This window comes from Rattus norvegicus, chromosome 15 (assembly GCF_036323735.1).
Source record: "Rattus norvegicus strain BN/NHsdMcwi chromosome 15, GRCr8, whole genome shotgun sequence".
Taxonomy (NCBI): Eukaryota; Metazoa; Chordata; class Mammalia; order Rodentia; family Muridae; genus Rattus; species Rattus norvegicus.
Window position 1 is genome coordinate 52,933,073 of NC_086033.1, and position 15,423 is coordinate 52,948,495.

At 41.2% G+C, this 15,423-nt stretch overlaps 1 pseudogene; it reads right to left on the bottom strand.

Moving 5' to 3' along the window:
- Positions 1-12,616: 12,616 nt before the first annotated feature.
- On the bottom strand, positions 12,617-12,934 carry LOC103693704 (NADH dehydrogenase [ubiquinone] 1 beta subcomplex subunit 2, mitochondrial pseudogene; annotated as a pseudogene).
- Between the last annotated feature and the right edge of the window lie 2,489 nt (positions 12,935-15,423).

The following is a 15,423-nucleotide window of genomic DNA, read 5'->3' on the forward strand; positions in this document are numbered from 1 at the left end:
TGTGTGTTATTGGTTGTGCAGATGTGGTATTGTGTATGTTTGGTGGCATATGTGTGGTGTTCTGTCATCTATGTGTGAGTATGATGTGTTGTATGTGTGTATGTTGTGTATGTTATGATACATGGATGCTCTGTAGTATGCATGTGATGCTGTTTGTATAGTGTTGAGTTGTGGTGCTATGTATGTTATAGTTGGTATATATGGCATGTTTGTGTGTGTGGTATATTTATGGTAGTGTGTGTATAGTATTTATATATGTTGTATTATATGTGTGGTGTGTTGTAGATGTATGGTGTTGTGTGTGTAGTATAGTATATGTAGTATTGTGTATGTGTGATATTGTACATGCTGTTGTATATGTATATTGTGAATTATACTGAGTATGTGGTATAATTGTATGGTGGTATGTGGTAGTGTGCATGTCCTGTGTTGTATGTGTGTATGTATAATATTATATCTGTAGTGTGCTATGAATGGTATATATATATATATATATATATATATATATATATATATATATTGGGTGTGTGGTGGTGGTGGTGTATGTGTGACACTGTATCTGTGTGCTGTTGTACATGTGGTATTATATGTATAATGTTGTATGTATGTTTTTGTATGTGTATTATATGTGTGATATTTTATTCATGGTGTTGAGTATTGTGGGATGTATATATATGTGTGTGTATGAGTGGTGTTATATGTGTGCAGTGCTATATGTGTTGGGTTGTGTGTGTTTGTCTGTGTGTTTATTATATATGGTCTTGTTGGTGTAGCTGTGTGCATATATGTATGTGTGCCTCAGCTCCAAATACATTTGTCCAATTTCTAAGTCTTCTTGATTTTGAATATGAAGTTTTATGCTCATTCATGTTGCTTTGTGGTCTGATACTTTATTTCATTGCTGAATAATACTAGGACATAAGCTCAATACAATTTGTTTACCAGCTGTCCTACTATTAGATATTTGGATTTGCCCTTCACTTTGGGGCTATAAAAAATGAGGTTGGCATTAGAGGCAGGATGAAGAAACAGGATGAGGAAACTTTTGAAGGTGATAGAACCATTCATTATGCAGATTGCAGCTACTGTTTCACTGCTATAAAGATGTGTCCCATTTTAACTGTAAATATGTGGTGCTTATCACATGACAATTACACTGCACAAAACCCATTGGAGTTAAAATGATACCTATCACTTAGCCAATGAGCTGAATCTGTAGGCCATGGGCAAAAGGGTCTTACAGCTAGGAAATCATCAGTCTTGTTTTGAGAATAGAAGTATCCCTTCGACACTGCTCTTGAGCCTTCTAGAAGTCTAAGTTATCATGGCTGTTAAGGAAGGCTCTAGATCAGTAAGTAGTTCTCAACGTATGGGTCACAACCCCTTTGATGGTTGAATGTCTCTTTCACAGGGGTCATACATCTGATATCCTGAATATCAGATATTTACATTATGATTTGCATAGTAGAAAAATTATAGCTATGAAATAGCAATGGAAATAATTTTATAGTTGGGGTTACCACAACATGAGAAAATGTGTAAAGTTGTCACAGTATTAGGAAGCTTGAGAACCACTATTTTAGATGGTCATGGGTATCTGGTGACTTCTTTTTTCACAGCCCTACCCTGGGTTCTTCTATCTTCTTTAGGACAGAACTCTCTTGTAGATTTACAGTGCTACCCTATACTCACCTCTAGATCCTGCGGTCTATGAGTCCCATGTACCTTGAGCTAATCAGCTCACTGTGTTGAAGTCTTCAGCTGAGACTGGATTTACCGTATATACATTCCATCAGCTTTTCCTTCTTAGATTTGAAGTCCCATGATTAGGGCACATATCTGGCTGTGTGTCACTTTGGGAACTGGCTCTCTTATCATTATATTACTCTGCATCCCAGGTAATATTATTTATGTGAAAAATCTGTCTTGCCTGGTGCTAATATGGGCATCCTACCTCGACTTTCTTCTACTGTGGGATTTTCTCCGTGAACTGCTAGGATATTGGGGTGAGTTGTTGTTTTTGTTATTGTTGCTTTGTTTTGTTTTTTAATGCATGCATGTGTGCAAGTGTGTATGTTGGATTAGTATCATCTTTAGGACTACCATTCACCTCCTTTTGAAGCAGTGTCTTTCATTTGCCTGAGCTTGCCAATTAAGCTAGATTGGTTGACTGCTAAGTGCCAGGGACCTCTTGCCTCTGCCTCACAGCCCTGAGATTACAAATGCACACTTGGTGGTTTTACCTAGGTTCTAGATGTTATACATAGGTCCCTATGCTTATAGGCAAGCATTGTACTGAGTCATCCTCCAGACCAGATTTAAGTAGTTTTTTCTCAGTCTCCGTCTCTGTCTCCATTTCCATCTCTCCTTCTCCCTCTCTCCCTCTCCCTCTCTCCCCCTCTCCCTCTCCCCTTCTCCCCCTCTGCCCCTCTCACTCCCCTTCTCCCCCTATCTCCCTCCCCTTTTCCCCCATCCTCCTCTCCCCCTCTCCTCCTCTTATAGGCAGAAGTGTATGGTTGTTCCTAACCATACAGGTCAAACCTGTGCTTTTAGTTGAGTATTGTTTTAATCATTAAACCTGATGCACTTATTGGAAAGGTTGGATTCATCTTGAAATTGTTTTCTTTGGTCTTCTCTTTTATTTATTCTTCTTTCCTTTGAATCAACTCTTTGAAACATCTCCTTTGTTGGTTTATTATCTGTTATTTCACTTTCTTGCAAGTTATATAGTATTGTGGTATATAGTCTTACATTCATAATCTAATTTTAAATAATAATACATCATCTTCAGTGTATAATACTACACTCCAGTGCATTCCAGTATATGCCAATGTGCTCAGTGCACTCCAGTATATGCCAGTATATTCTAGTGCATTCCACTGCTTACTTGTCTCTTGTTGTATGACAGACATCCTGTATTTGCTCTGATATAAATTATAAAAATATAATAATATACCTGTTTTAAGTGGTTAGCTGCATTTTAAGGAGTTTATAGAAATACAACTAGTTTATATTTGCTCCACTTTTTTTTATTTCTTATACCCCTCTTTTTTGTTTGTGACGTATACCACTTCACAGGGTTCTTGTAAGTCTTGTGGATTAACTTCAGGTTAGATTATCTTAGCCAGCTGGTTCTAACTCAAGGTCTCTTGTGACAGCATAGTCAAGCTGTGGCTGAAATGATGGTCCTCTGAAGGTGCTACAAAACCTGCTTCCAGGCTAAGTCATGTGGATGTTAGCTTCTTATCACAGGAGTCTTTCCATAGGGCTACTCACTTCCACGACACCTATACTCCCCCAAAACAATAATAAAAAGAGAAGAGGAGAAGAGGGAAAGAGGAGAGAGGGGTGAAGGAGAAAGAAAGGTGACAGAGAGAAAGGATGTATGTATGAGAGAGAGATAGACAGAGAGACAGAGAAACAGAGACAAAATAACAGAGACAGAGACAGGGAGGGAGAGACAAAGACAGAGAGACAGAGGGACAGAGAAACATAGACAGAGTGAAAGAGACAGCGAGAGATTGAGAGAGAGATATTGATTCTCTAAGATGGCATATGGCATATGTCATGCTTTGGTCATGATGATTAAGCTGTGAACACATGAGTGTCAATATTGGGAGTGGAGATCATTGAGCATCCTCTAAGCCTGTATAAGACAGTACTTTGGTTCCTTAGAGGACTCCCTGAATTGTCTTGTAAAGTCAGGGAGATTGTGCACTCTTTGTAGATTTCCCTTCTGCCTCTCTCACCCTCTAGACTGGAGATTTGGGAGAAAGGAAGGACAATGAGAGGGCTCACTTTATTTGTGCCCCCTCTTTTAGGAGACCATTGTCCTACTCCATCAGATGTTTGTTTTTGTGTTTTCTCCATTATTTATCTGTTGCAGGGAGGAAGGCCATTTGATTGTCTTCATTGTATCTTTGGGAGAAGTGGAAGGCTTCCATTATTTTAGAGTAAATTCTAGATGGTTTATGAAGCCTGAGAACAGACAATTAGGAGGAAGAATGATGGAGGTAAGGAGGAGTATGTGAGAATCAGGTGAGCCATCTCACAAGTGTTGAAGATTGGTCAAGGTTTGGGGATAGGCAGCTTGGTGGAAAGGGCCGTGAGAAATTGGGGAAATACAGGGAACTGTACTGATTGTACCAAGTGCCCACCATCCTGATTGATTTTCCTTCTCTTGTTATTATAACCTCCCCAAGGGTGTTTCCTTTGCAGATAGATTTTTGCTGTCTTGTGGAATTTTCAGTTTACATCATTACCAGGTAAGATTAAGCACTGGGGGCTTCTCTCAGGTGGATCCTTTCAAGTCCTGCACTGGGGATGGAGGTAGATAGCCAGGATGTTGGGAATGGAATTTGTGACCTATGTCAGCAGAGGAGAGCAGGGGACTCTCGAACCCAAAATTGCACCATAACACTTTTGAACAACAGCTGACTTTATTCACTTCCCTCTTGTCCACTTGTTAATTAATTTATACTTTTAAAATAATTATCAAACATCTGCTTTGACCTAGGGTTTGGAACACAGCAAGAAATAAGACGTGCACTGTCATGTTCTTACAGAATTTTCAACCTAGCAGGATATGGACATGAGGAAGAACTTGTCAGGTGGTCCCCTCATTGTCATCTTGGTTCCTGCTGGTACAGTCTTGGGTGCCAAAAGGGGAAGCATGGATGGGATGGGGGTGCAGTTCACCATATGTGCTATGACTGACTTTAGCAATCAGGAGGTGACCTAGTACTGCTATGATGAAACACCACAACCAAAAGCAAGTTGGAGATGAAAGAGTTTACACTTCTGTATTGCAGTCCATCACTGAAGAAAGCCAGGACAAGAATGCTTCCCTCCCTCTCCTGTTGACTCAGAGCCTTCCTGGAGGGGCTTTTGCAGTGCACCATTAGCATAAGTCAACAGCACCCTGCTTCTGGGAGTTCAGGTGCTGCCTACATGGCCCCAGCTACTGTGCAAAGTCAGTTTTTCCTTGGCAGAGTCAATATGCATAAGATTAAAACACACACAGTTTTGTTTGACAGTCTCCTGGGGGCTTCACAGACCTGTAGCTTTCTATGTAAATACAAACTTGCTTGATTCCAGTTTTTGATTTTACTGGCAAAACTTGGATTTCTCACCCTACTTCCCATATCGTGACAGTTATGCACAGGAAAAGTACTTGGGTCAAATGTGAAGAAAGACACAGTGCTTCAGTATTGCACACGCATGTCCATGTGTGCATGCATGTGTTGCCTTGTGTGTCTTTCTGTGTGTGTGCCGTGTGTACTGTGTTTATTTCTGTGTGTGTCTATCTATGTCTGTATGTCTCTACATGCACTTATGTGTGTGGTATGAATACTGTTGGTATATTATGTGTGTATGTGGGATATGTTTGTGTTTGCAAGTATGCTTTCTATATGTCTGCCCATGTGGCGTATCTGTGTACTTGGTTGTACATACATGCATATACCCAAACTTTAATATTCATGCCAATGTTCACGTGTGTGATTTGTGTATGCTTGTATCTATGTGTGCATGTGCCATTGTGTCTATGGCTATGTCTTTCAGTGTACCTATATCTGTGTGTATCTTTATGGTTATACATCTATCTATCTAAGTATGTATCTGTTGTATATGCATTCATGTTTTGTCTGTATATTTGATTCTTTCTCTCAATATGTGTGAGTATTATGTACATGTAATTTTAAGCATGTATGGATGTGCATGTGATTCACACAATATGTGTATGGGTGTATCTGTGAATGTTGTGTTTATATAGGTATGTGTCAATCAGCTTTTGTTGCTGTTACGATGTACCTGGGAGAACTTGCTTATCAGGAGAAGGGGTGTATTTTGGCTCCTGCTTACAAAGGTTTCAATCCATGATGCTTGGCTCCTTTACTTTGGGCCTCTGTTAAGGTAGAATCCTAAAAGACGAAGTAAGGCTGCTCATCCCATGGTACATGGGAAGCAAGGAGAGAGAGAGAGAAAGAGAGGCAGCTGGAGTCCTAATTGGGACCCTGTAAGATGCTAACCTTAATGACCTGGTATCTGGCTATGAGGTCCTACCACTTAAAGATTCCACTAACTCCTAATTGTCGTTAACACAGTTTAGTGAGGAATATTCCAGATCTAAGTTGTCCATACAGCACTGGGTGTTTGTCCGTGTCTGCCTTTATGCATTTCTGTGTGTATATAACAGTGTGTTTCTCTGTATATGTGTGTCTATGCACATTGTATATGTCTGTGTATTTGTGTATATATATATATAATACATATTGTACAGTTTGAGGTTATGGGTGTCATTTTCAGCCTTTCTGATGGTGGGTATTCCCCATTATTACTAATCACCAAATGCTCTTCCAAAACACCATTTCCAACCATGGACCCCTTTCCGCCAGTGCTGTCTTACTCTTTGCTCACTTCTGCTGACTTGCTTTCTAGTGGAACATGCATTTTCTCACTTTCCATTTTGGCCTCTGACTGACTATAGCACCTAAGCCTGAATTTAGAAATCTGGAGATGCCCTAGTTAGAGTTTTTATTGTTATGACAAAATACCACAAACAAAAGCAAGTTGGGGAAGAAAGGGTGGTATTGCACTCCATCACTGAGGGAAGTCAGGACAAGAACTCAAACAGGGCAAGAACCTGGAAGGAGGAGCTGATGCAGAAGCTTCGGAGGTGCACTGCTTAGTGGCTTGCTCCTGAGGCTTGCTCAGTCTGCTCTTTTACAGAACCCAGGACCACCAGCCCAAGAATGGCCCTACCCAGAATGTGCTTGGCACTCCCCCACAATCATTAATTAAGAAAATGCCAACCAACCAGAGCTTCCAGGGACTAAGCCACTACCCAAAGATTATACATGGACTGACCCTGGGCTCCAACTGCATAGGTAGCAATGAATAGCCTAGTAGGGGCACCAGTGGAAGGGGAAGCCCTGGGTCCTGCCAAGGCTGGACCCTCAGTGAACGGGATTATGGGGGGGAAGGGTGGTAATGGGGGGAGGATGGGGAGGGGAAGCCCTTATAGAAGGGGAAGGGGAGGGGCTAGGGGGATGTTGGCCCGGAAACCAGGAAGGGGAATAACAATCGAAATGTAAATAAGAAATACTCAAGTTAATAAAGATTAAAACAAAATGCCTTACAGCTGGATCTTATTTAGGCATCTTCTCAACTGATGTTCTCTCCCGTCAGATGACTCTAACTTGTGTCACATAGACATAATTCTAGTCAGGACAGGAAATCTGAGTATGTGACCTAACGCATGTGAAGCTCTCATTTGACACAGCCACTCTGAAGGGAGGGCATGAAGACCATCATTCATTTCTTTTCAGGTAAGGAAGCAAAGTCAGAGAGCAGGTGAAACACTTGCTTAAGGTCACGTAGATGGAAACCAGCTTGGTGTGCAGCACCTTGCTTCCAGTGATAATGACAGCCAGGCATTATTTGTTCACGGAAAGGAGTGGTTTCCAGAGATGGAAGCCAGCAGGCTCAAGTGAAAAGATGAAAGTGGAAGAAGTCTATCTGGTTTGAAAACCTCTAGTGATGCCTACCTTGTGCCTGTGGCACGGCCATGGGGGAAGGTGAGAGGAATTTGTGTGGGATTTGCAGATAAACCTTTCCCAGCCTTGCGCACCACTTAGCAGGCTAACAGGTCAAGTTGTCTGACATTTCCTATAAAATGGATAGGGTCCATTTTCTAGGACCCGTAGCTAGCTCACAATGACTATGCCTACAGAGCATCTGGGATGTAACAGGTATGTGATAGGTCAGAACTCTGATTCTTCTCATGGGTTAGGGCAGGTAGGCAAGGTCTGTGTTGTCAGGATGGGCTTACTGCCTGCACTCTCAGCATCTAAGTTCTATGGTGCTTGTGTTTCTTTCTGATATTGTGATTGTGTGTTTTAAGTACCTCATCTAATGAAAAGCCAGACTGCTTAGTTTCTGGAGCAGTAATGAGGAGAGATGGGGAGGTAAGTGGGCGCCAATCAATTTGGAGGTATGATCTTGTTTAAAATGAAGAGTCCTGTGCCCCTGCCCAGCCCTACTGAATCTTATGGTTGTGCCTGAACATACATACACACACACACACACATATGTATGTATGTATGTATGTATGTATGTATGTATGTATGTATTATGACCTTGTGCAAGGTCTTACAGTTTGAATATTTAAGGTCCCCCTAGGTTCTTCTGTTTGTACATTAGGCCCCCAGATAGTAGTCCTGGTTGGAAAGTCGAACTTTTCGGACAAAGTGGCATGTTAAATGATATGTTAAATGGTATGTTAAGTGGTATGCCTAGGGTTAAGATTAGGATTAGAAGTCATGGAAGTTATAAATGCCTGCAGTTTGTATTCAAGATCTGACTTTCTTTTCTGCAGAGGTATGAAGAACTGTCTCCTTACCTTTCACTGCTGTAGACAGCCTTCATGCCTTCCCTGACATCATGAACTATATATAATCTCCACAAATGTATGCCAAAACTCCTCCTTTCTTAAGTCATGGCCATCAGGTATTTGATCACACTTTGTACATGTGGCTCATGCACAAAGGCACAAAGGTACATATGTTTTTGTTGTTTATTTTTAAGATTGTATTTTATTAAGAAAAAATTGAGTTTATTCACATATGTGCATGATATATAGCTACCACATGGGCCCAAACGTTTAATAATATATTTTGAGAACTGTGTAGTCAGGTGATTGCATCATCAAACAAACATGAAAAAGCATACTCACAAAATATACATGGAATAGACCGCTCAGTTTAGCCTCTTGATGAAATTAAGAGATAATAAAGACAGACTTCAAGAGATGGAGGCTGGTGTAACATGGTTTGGTGTTTTACAGCAATCTATTTTGTATATTACTTATGTATTACATATTACATAGTTATATATTATATACATTATAAACAGGAATGTATTCTAAAATAATAATTAGAAGTGCACTTTAGAAAGTACATAGATTATGACATTGAGAAATGACAGAAAATTTTTATCTTCATTTTGATCTTATGAGATTGCCACCATGTATAGGATTTATAGCCCAAACCTAATGAAGTGGTCATGTGGTAGTCCAGCAATTGGCTTTGAATCCATGCATAAAATCTGTCTTCAAATGAAACCAAAACAATATAAGGGGAAAGTCCATTGTAAGAGGGTTCCCAGCAAAAAGCATGTCAAACCCAGGTCAGGCTTTTTGTCATTCAAACGTGCTGGTGCCTGCTTTTCAGGTATGCTTGTGGAGATTTAGAGCTGTCCTTCTCTTCCTGCCACAGAGAGAGGAGGACATTCTGAAACATGGTGATACTCCATATCCATTAAATTTCTCTCAGAAAAAGTCAAATGTAACCTGTTTGCAGAGTTTTGCCTGCATTCATAGTTCTTGAAAACAGCCATCACCATGTTTATTGCAAAGAAGCATATTTTAAGTAACAAAATCTGTTCTTTTAGATATATATGGAACAGCTTTTAGTTATGTACAAGATAACTAAGTGAGATTAATATAGTAGCCCATTAAACTTAATGATCTTTGTCATTCTGAGAAGACAGAAATGGAAACAACATTTCTGAGGCCAGAGCTGGCAGTTCATGCCTTTAATAGCATCATTGAGGCCGAAACGGGATGATCTTAAGCTCTGGGCCACTCTGGGATACACTAGCAAAACTCTGTCCCACAAGCAAATGAATGAACAAGTAATGACAACAATTCTGAAACAAATAAGAATACAACAAATTCAGATATATGGAATACAAACAAATGCAATAATAAGACATTAACGACAATAGTCACCTATGTCTAAATCACTGGTTTATGTCAAGTACCATATCAATGCATTTCAGGAAACTTGAAGAGCAAGGGTGGATAAGGGAGTTCAAGGACAGAATGATAAACGGAAGGAATATAATCTAAATAAATCAAATGAAAGCTTTAAAAGCCATATAATCCCTAAAATTAAAATTTAGCTTTTGAAGAGTAAAATGCAAAAGTTTAAATGAAGAAAAAGAGTGAGTGTCTGATAAAATGAGTGATGGAAAAGGAGATATTATAATGGATATGATGCAAATATAAGAAGTCCCAAGATGACTGAATAACGATTTGGCGAATTGGGAAATAAGGAAGAGATTGATGGATATATTATTACATATTACATAGATATTACAAAGTTTGATGATATACAAAATCCAAACAGAAAAGTAATAAGCATCTCATGAAAGAAAAATGCAGAACCTAACGACATTACTCACAAATTCTACAAAGAAGTTTAAACTTGTGTTTTAATTACCTTTCTCTCTTCCTGTTTCTTCCTCCAAACCCTCCTATACGCATCATGGCCTCTTTTTATGTCAATTGTTATTGTAAATAGATGTGTATATAATATATTCTCATATATAAACAGTTGAGTCTTTATAAAGTTACCCGAATGTACTTTTCCAGGGCTGACCATCTAGAACTAGACAACCAATTAATTTGCTCTTCCCTGAGAAGGGCCACCTTTTTTGCTCCCAACTTCACTTAGTTACCTATAGTTTTTGTGAAGGGCTTTGCCCCACACAGTAATCACGTTTGTCAGTGTCCTCTTTGTTTGGCTGACCATCATGTTGGTGAGACATTATGGATATAGCTTCTGATGTTACTAGGGGACACTGTCAGTGCAAAGTCACCAAACCTTTGGATCTTGCAATCTTCCCAACCCTCTCTTCTGCAGTGTTCCCTGAGTGTGGAAGTGTTTTATAGATGTTTCCATTGGGATGGGGCTCTGCAACTCTGGTACATTTTTTAATACATACCAACATCTCAGGGCAACAACTCTGACTCTGAAGGTGTTTATCACCTTGGGGAGGCTTTAGACTCCTCTCCTCCAGGATTCACTATGGACATGCAGGGATCCTCAGCTAATAGGGGAAAATAGCCCCTATTTCAAGACAATTGAAGGAGAAAGGAGGCAGGGTTAACTGTGTAATTTCCCAACTTGGCTGGACACTCCTGGCTCTCGTTAGCAAATACCATTCTTCTAGATAGCCGAGGTTTAGGGATTTACCCCATTTGTAGCTGACATCAAACCTATGGTCAGGAGGATTTTCCTTGGAGTCACTCTTTCTGAAATCAAAAGTTACAGAGCCTAACCCAAGGGAGAATGACAGGTGCACTGAGGTGCACCTCTCCCCTACATCCCGTCACACCACTCAGAGTCCCCTTAGCAACCACAGCTGCAGGAACAAGTTGTCTGTCCCTTCCAAGGCTGCTGCTGGGCTCTTAGCTTGCTCTGTGTTCTCACTACTGGAAGGCTTTTCAGCACTTAAAATGATTTTGTTTTCTATGTTGGGGTGGAACCAACCCACTCCATGAGCAAAATCTATAGTGCTGAGAAGCGGCAGAAAATTGGCAAGGCTTAATAAACCTCATGCTTGACGTGCTCCTGTGGCTATATATCAAAGGGAAAACAAATATATTGACTAATTCCTCTCGGAAGAACATCCATAAATTACAGCTGTTTGAAACCAGCCTGTTGTGGAGAAAGGTTACGAATGATGTCATTTGTTCCATTATAGGTATCACCATACCAACCCTGGCCCAACTTTTCCTGTAGCCTCTAAGCTCTGAGCGTGGGATGGACTCAGAACTCTGGGCACGTCATGTGGCTCTGGGGTAGGAGCAGAATAATATCCTATGGCTGCCTTTTCTGCATCCCTTCTCAGCATAGGCTTCCTGTGACTTCCTGTGACTTCACAGTATAGGACTCCTGTGGTCCATTGAAAAGAGTTCAAGTTCTCAGAGATAGAATCTGAGAGGGCTTCCGTGGGCAAAGGTAAATTTAGGAGTTCATTGATTATGGCCTTGTGCTACGGGCAGAGGCTTTGGATAGGAGTGTGTCTCTGCTGCCAAGCACTCATGGAGAACACAGAGCTTTACTTCCACATCAAGTGGTCACTGTCCGGTCCATGGAAAGAATCTGGAAGTGCTCCACATAGACCCATAGGAGACATTCACTGACCATCATTGATACATTCCAAATCAGGGTGGCTCCTGTGGTCTTAGGCTGCTGTTTGATCCTCCACTTGAGAGTGAGGAAGCTGAGCCCTACTGGTGCCAACCTGTTCACTTGCTGAGAGATGTATAGAGATGTCTGAGCACTTCAAGCCCCTGAGTCTCTGACGTCCTGCAGAGGGCTGGCTTTAAGCTTAGTTGAGTCTCAGAGTCACCTGTACTGTGTGCCAGTGCAAGGCCTGGTACTATAATCTTAGGGAATCTGAGACCCTGAGCCTCTATCTATTTCTTAAGCAACACTCAAATGGTTGTGATAGATCTAGGTTCAGAACTCCTGAAATTCTCCTGGGAGCCTTTTTGTGAAATGTGGGCCACAAAGGCTTCTCTCTCATCTCTTACTAACCAAGAGCAGCACATTGTTCATGGTTGTGTAGTCTCTTGATTAGATGTCTCCCCAGCCAACTCAAATGAGGTCTCTGGGCTGGCACAGAAGAGCAGGTTAGTTAAGGCCTTTCCAATGACCCTTTTTTTTCTCGGTTCCTCATTTTTGGCAAGCCACTTTAATTTACACCTTTAATGAGGGCGTAATTTCTTGGATTGTCTCACCTTGCTCTGAAAGAGTTTACACTTTCAGTCCTCATGGTCGGGAGGGATCCCCGATTCTTCATCTGTCCACTGTGATGGATCTGGATGTGAAAAGTGACCCAGCACAGCATCTGAGTCATGCCAAAATCGCCAAAGAACCCAGAACCACATGAGTGAGCTTAAGACCTCACCATGGATAACCTGGGACTGAGTAAGCTGGGGAAACTCCCTGTCCCGGGGCTGAACATGTACACCACTGCCAGCATGACGGACTCCACCGTCTCCAGCTGCCTACGTGAGGCAGCCCCGGAGCAGGCGGCCTCTGACGTGACTGAAAGGTGCCAGACGGGTCAGCGCAGGCATCGTAGCATGACCAATCTTTTTTTAAGAAGAGACATGTTCAGCAGGGGCAGTGTAGAGATGTGTGCAGTGGTTAGGCAATACTTGTGTCAGTTAACTGGTTGGATTCCAACACTGTGGTGTGGCTTGACTTGCTTATTGAATAAGTCTAGCTGTTTTCTGTGCTTGTGTGTGTCCTAGTCTCAGGCCACCAGGATGGACTCTGTATCCCCCCACCAAAGGAGACTCCAGAGGATTTTTTAGTCATGGTCTGAGCCCCTGCTTGAGTCTCGTATACTCTGACGCTTCTGCAGCAGATGTGGGAGCATGCAGCTGTGCTGATACAGGCGGACAGCCCCATGCTTCTGATTGCAGTAATTGTTGTTCCGTGTTTTGTATTTGTCTGCATATAGCCGTCAGTGACAGCCACCCACTCAGTTTCTCTTGGAAAGCCTCTCAGCCTCCTCTCTCTCACACACACATGTTCATACATACACAAATACACATGGCTGAAGGCCCAGCTTGTCCCACTCTGACTTCACTCTATTCAGAAAACAAAAATAGCCGCTGACATACTCATGGGTGAGCCTGACTGAACTGCCACCCAAATCGCCCCTCTGATGACAGCCCAGAAGCCTCCCGCCTCGTCTTGCTTCTCTAGCAGGTCTAGCTGAGGCTGAGAGAGGGTGGAAGAGCAGTACATGAATGGAATCCTGCTTTCTCCTGGAAGGACTGCTGCCTGGAGTCATTGAGTGTAATGAGAGCTGGGCAGCAATGGGGGTCCTTAAGGACTTTGTGTTTTCACAAGGGAGACCAAATTTCTTGGGCTAGTGTATGCTCTGTTTGTAAGGCAGAGACAGACCCTTCAGATCATTCTGACAATACTGAACTGGGACTCAGTCTTAGGAACCCAGGAACCCAAGAGCCACTCTGACCACACCACCACCAGGCTAAGAGACTACAGTCGCCTGCCCGTTGCACTTGCTGTTACTTATTTTCAGTAATTATTTAGTTTTTTGAAATTATCACATCATAATTCTTTCTGGTTGGGAATATACAGATCTGTGAATTTTAACACACACACACACACACTCATGTATTTAGGTGTATATGTTTGTCAGTATTTGTATGATATCATAGTCAGGACACATCACGGCATAATTTCCCCAAGTTTGCCTGGATAATCATTACTACTGTTTTTCCTAGCCACAAAATCACACGCATGGGGCCCCACAGAGTACAACATTTGAGGCCACTTTCTTCTCAGCGTAATGCTTTTGAGAGTCTTCCAAGGCAATCCATGCACAAATTCAGTCTGCTCGTTGTTACATTGAGTGCCAGTCCATCATGTGTATGCACATGTACATGTGTAAGTACCTATGCATAGGTAGCAGATTGCTCATTTACTAGTTCATTCATTCATTTGTTCATTTATTTATTTAAAGACTTTGTGTTGGTTTTTGTTAATTTCTACACAGAGGTTTAAAAGATGATTCTCAATTTTCAGTCCTCCAGGAAAATAACCCAGCCTGAAATGATAAGGTCATGGGCATATGCACGCTGAGATTTGTAAAAGTCTGCCTGCTTCCTAGAGAGACTGTACTCTTCCTTATTCTCCCCAGGATGTATAAAAGTTTGAGTTGCCAAGTAGAAACAAAAAGGACCATAGAAAGAATCAACAGAACCAAAAGTTGGTTCTTTGAGAAAATCAACAAGATAGATAAACCCTTAGCCAGACTAACGAGAGGACACAGAGAGTGCGTCCAAATTAACAAAATCAGAAATGAAAAGGGAGACGTAACTACAGATTCAGAGGAAATTCAAAAAATCATCAGATCTTACTATAAAAACCTATATTCAACAAAACTTGAAAATCTTCAGGAAATGGACAATTTCCTAGACAGATACCAGGTATCGAAGTTAAATCAGGAACAGATAAACCAGTTAAACAACCCCATAACTCCTAAGGAAATAGAAGCAGTCATTAAAGGTCTTCCAACCAAAAAGAGCCCAGGTCCAGAGGGGTTTAGTGAAGAATTCTATCAAACCTTCATAGAAGACCTCATACCAATATTATCCAAACTATTCCACAAAATTGAAACAGATGGATCACTACCAAATACCTTCTACGAAGCCACAATTACTCTTATACCTAAACCACACAAAGACACAACAAAGAAAGAGAACTTCAGACCAATTTCCCTTATGAATATCGACGCAAAAATACTCAATAAATTTCTGGCAAACCGAATTCAAGAGCACATCAAAACAATCATCCACCATGACCAAGTAGGCTTCATCCCAGGCATGCAGGGATGGTTTAATATACGGAAAACTATCAACGTGATCCATTATATAAACAAACTGAAAGAACAAAACCACATGATCATTTCATTAGATGCTGAGAAAGCATTTGACAAAATTCAACACCCCTTCATGATAAAAGTCCTGGAAAGAATAGGAATTCAAGGCCCATACCTAAACATACTAAAAGCCATATACAGCAAACCAGT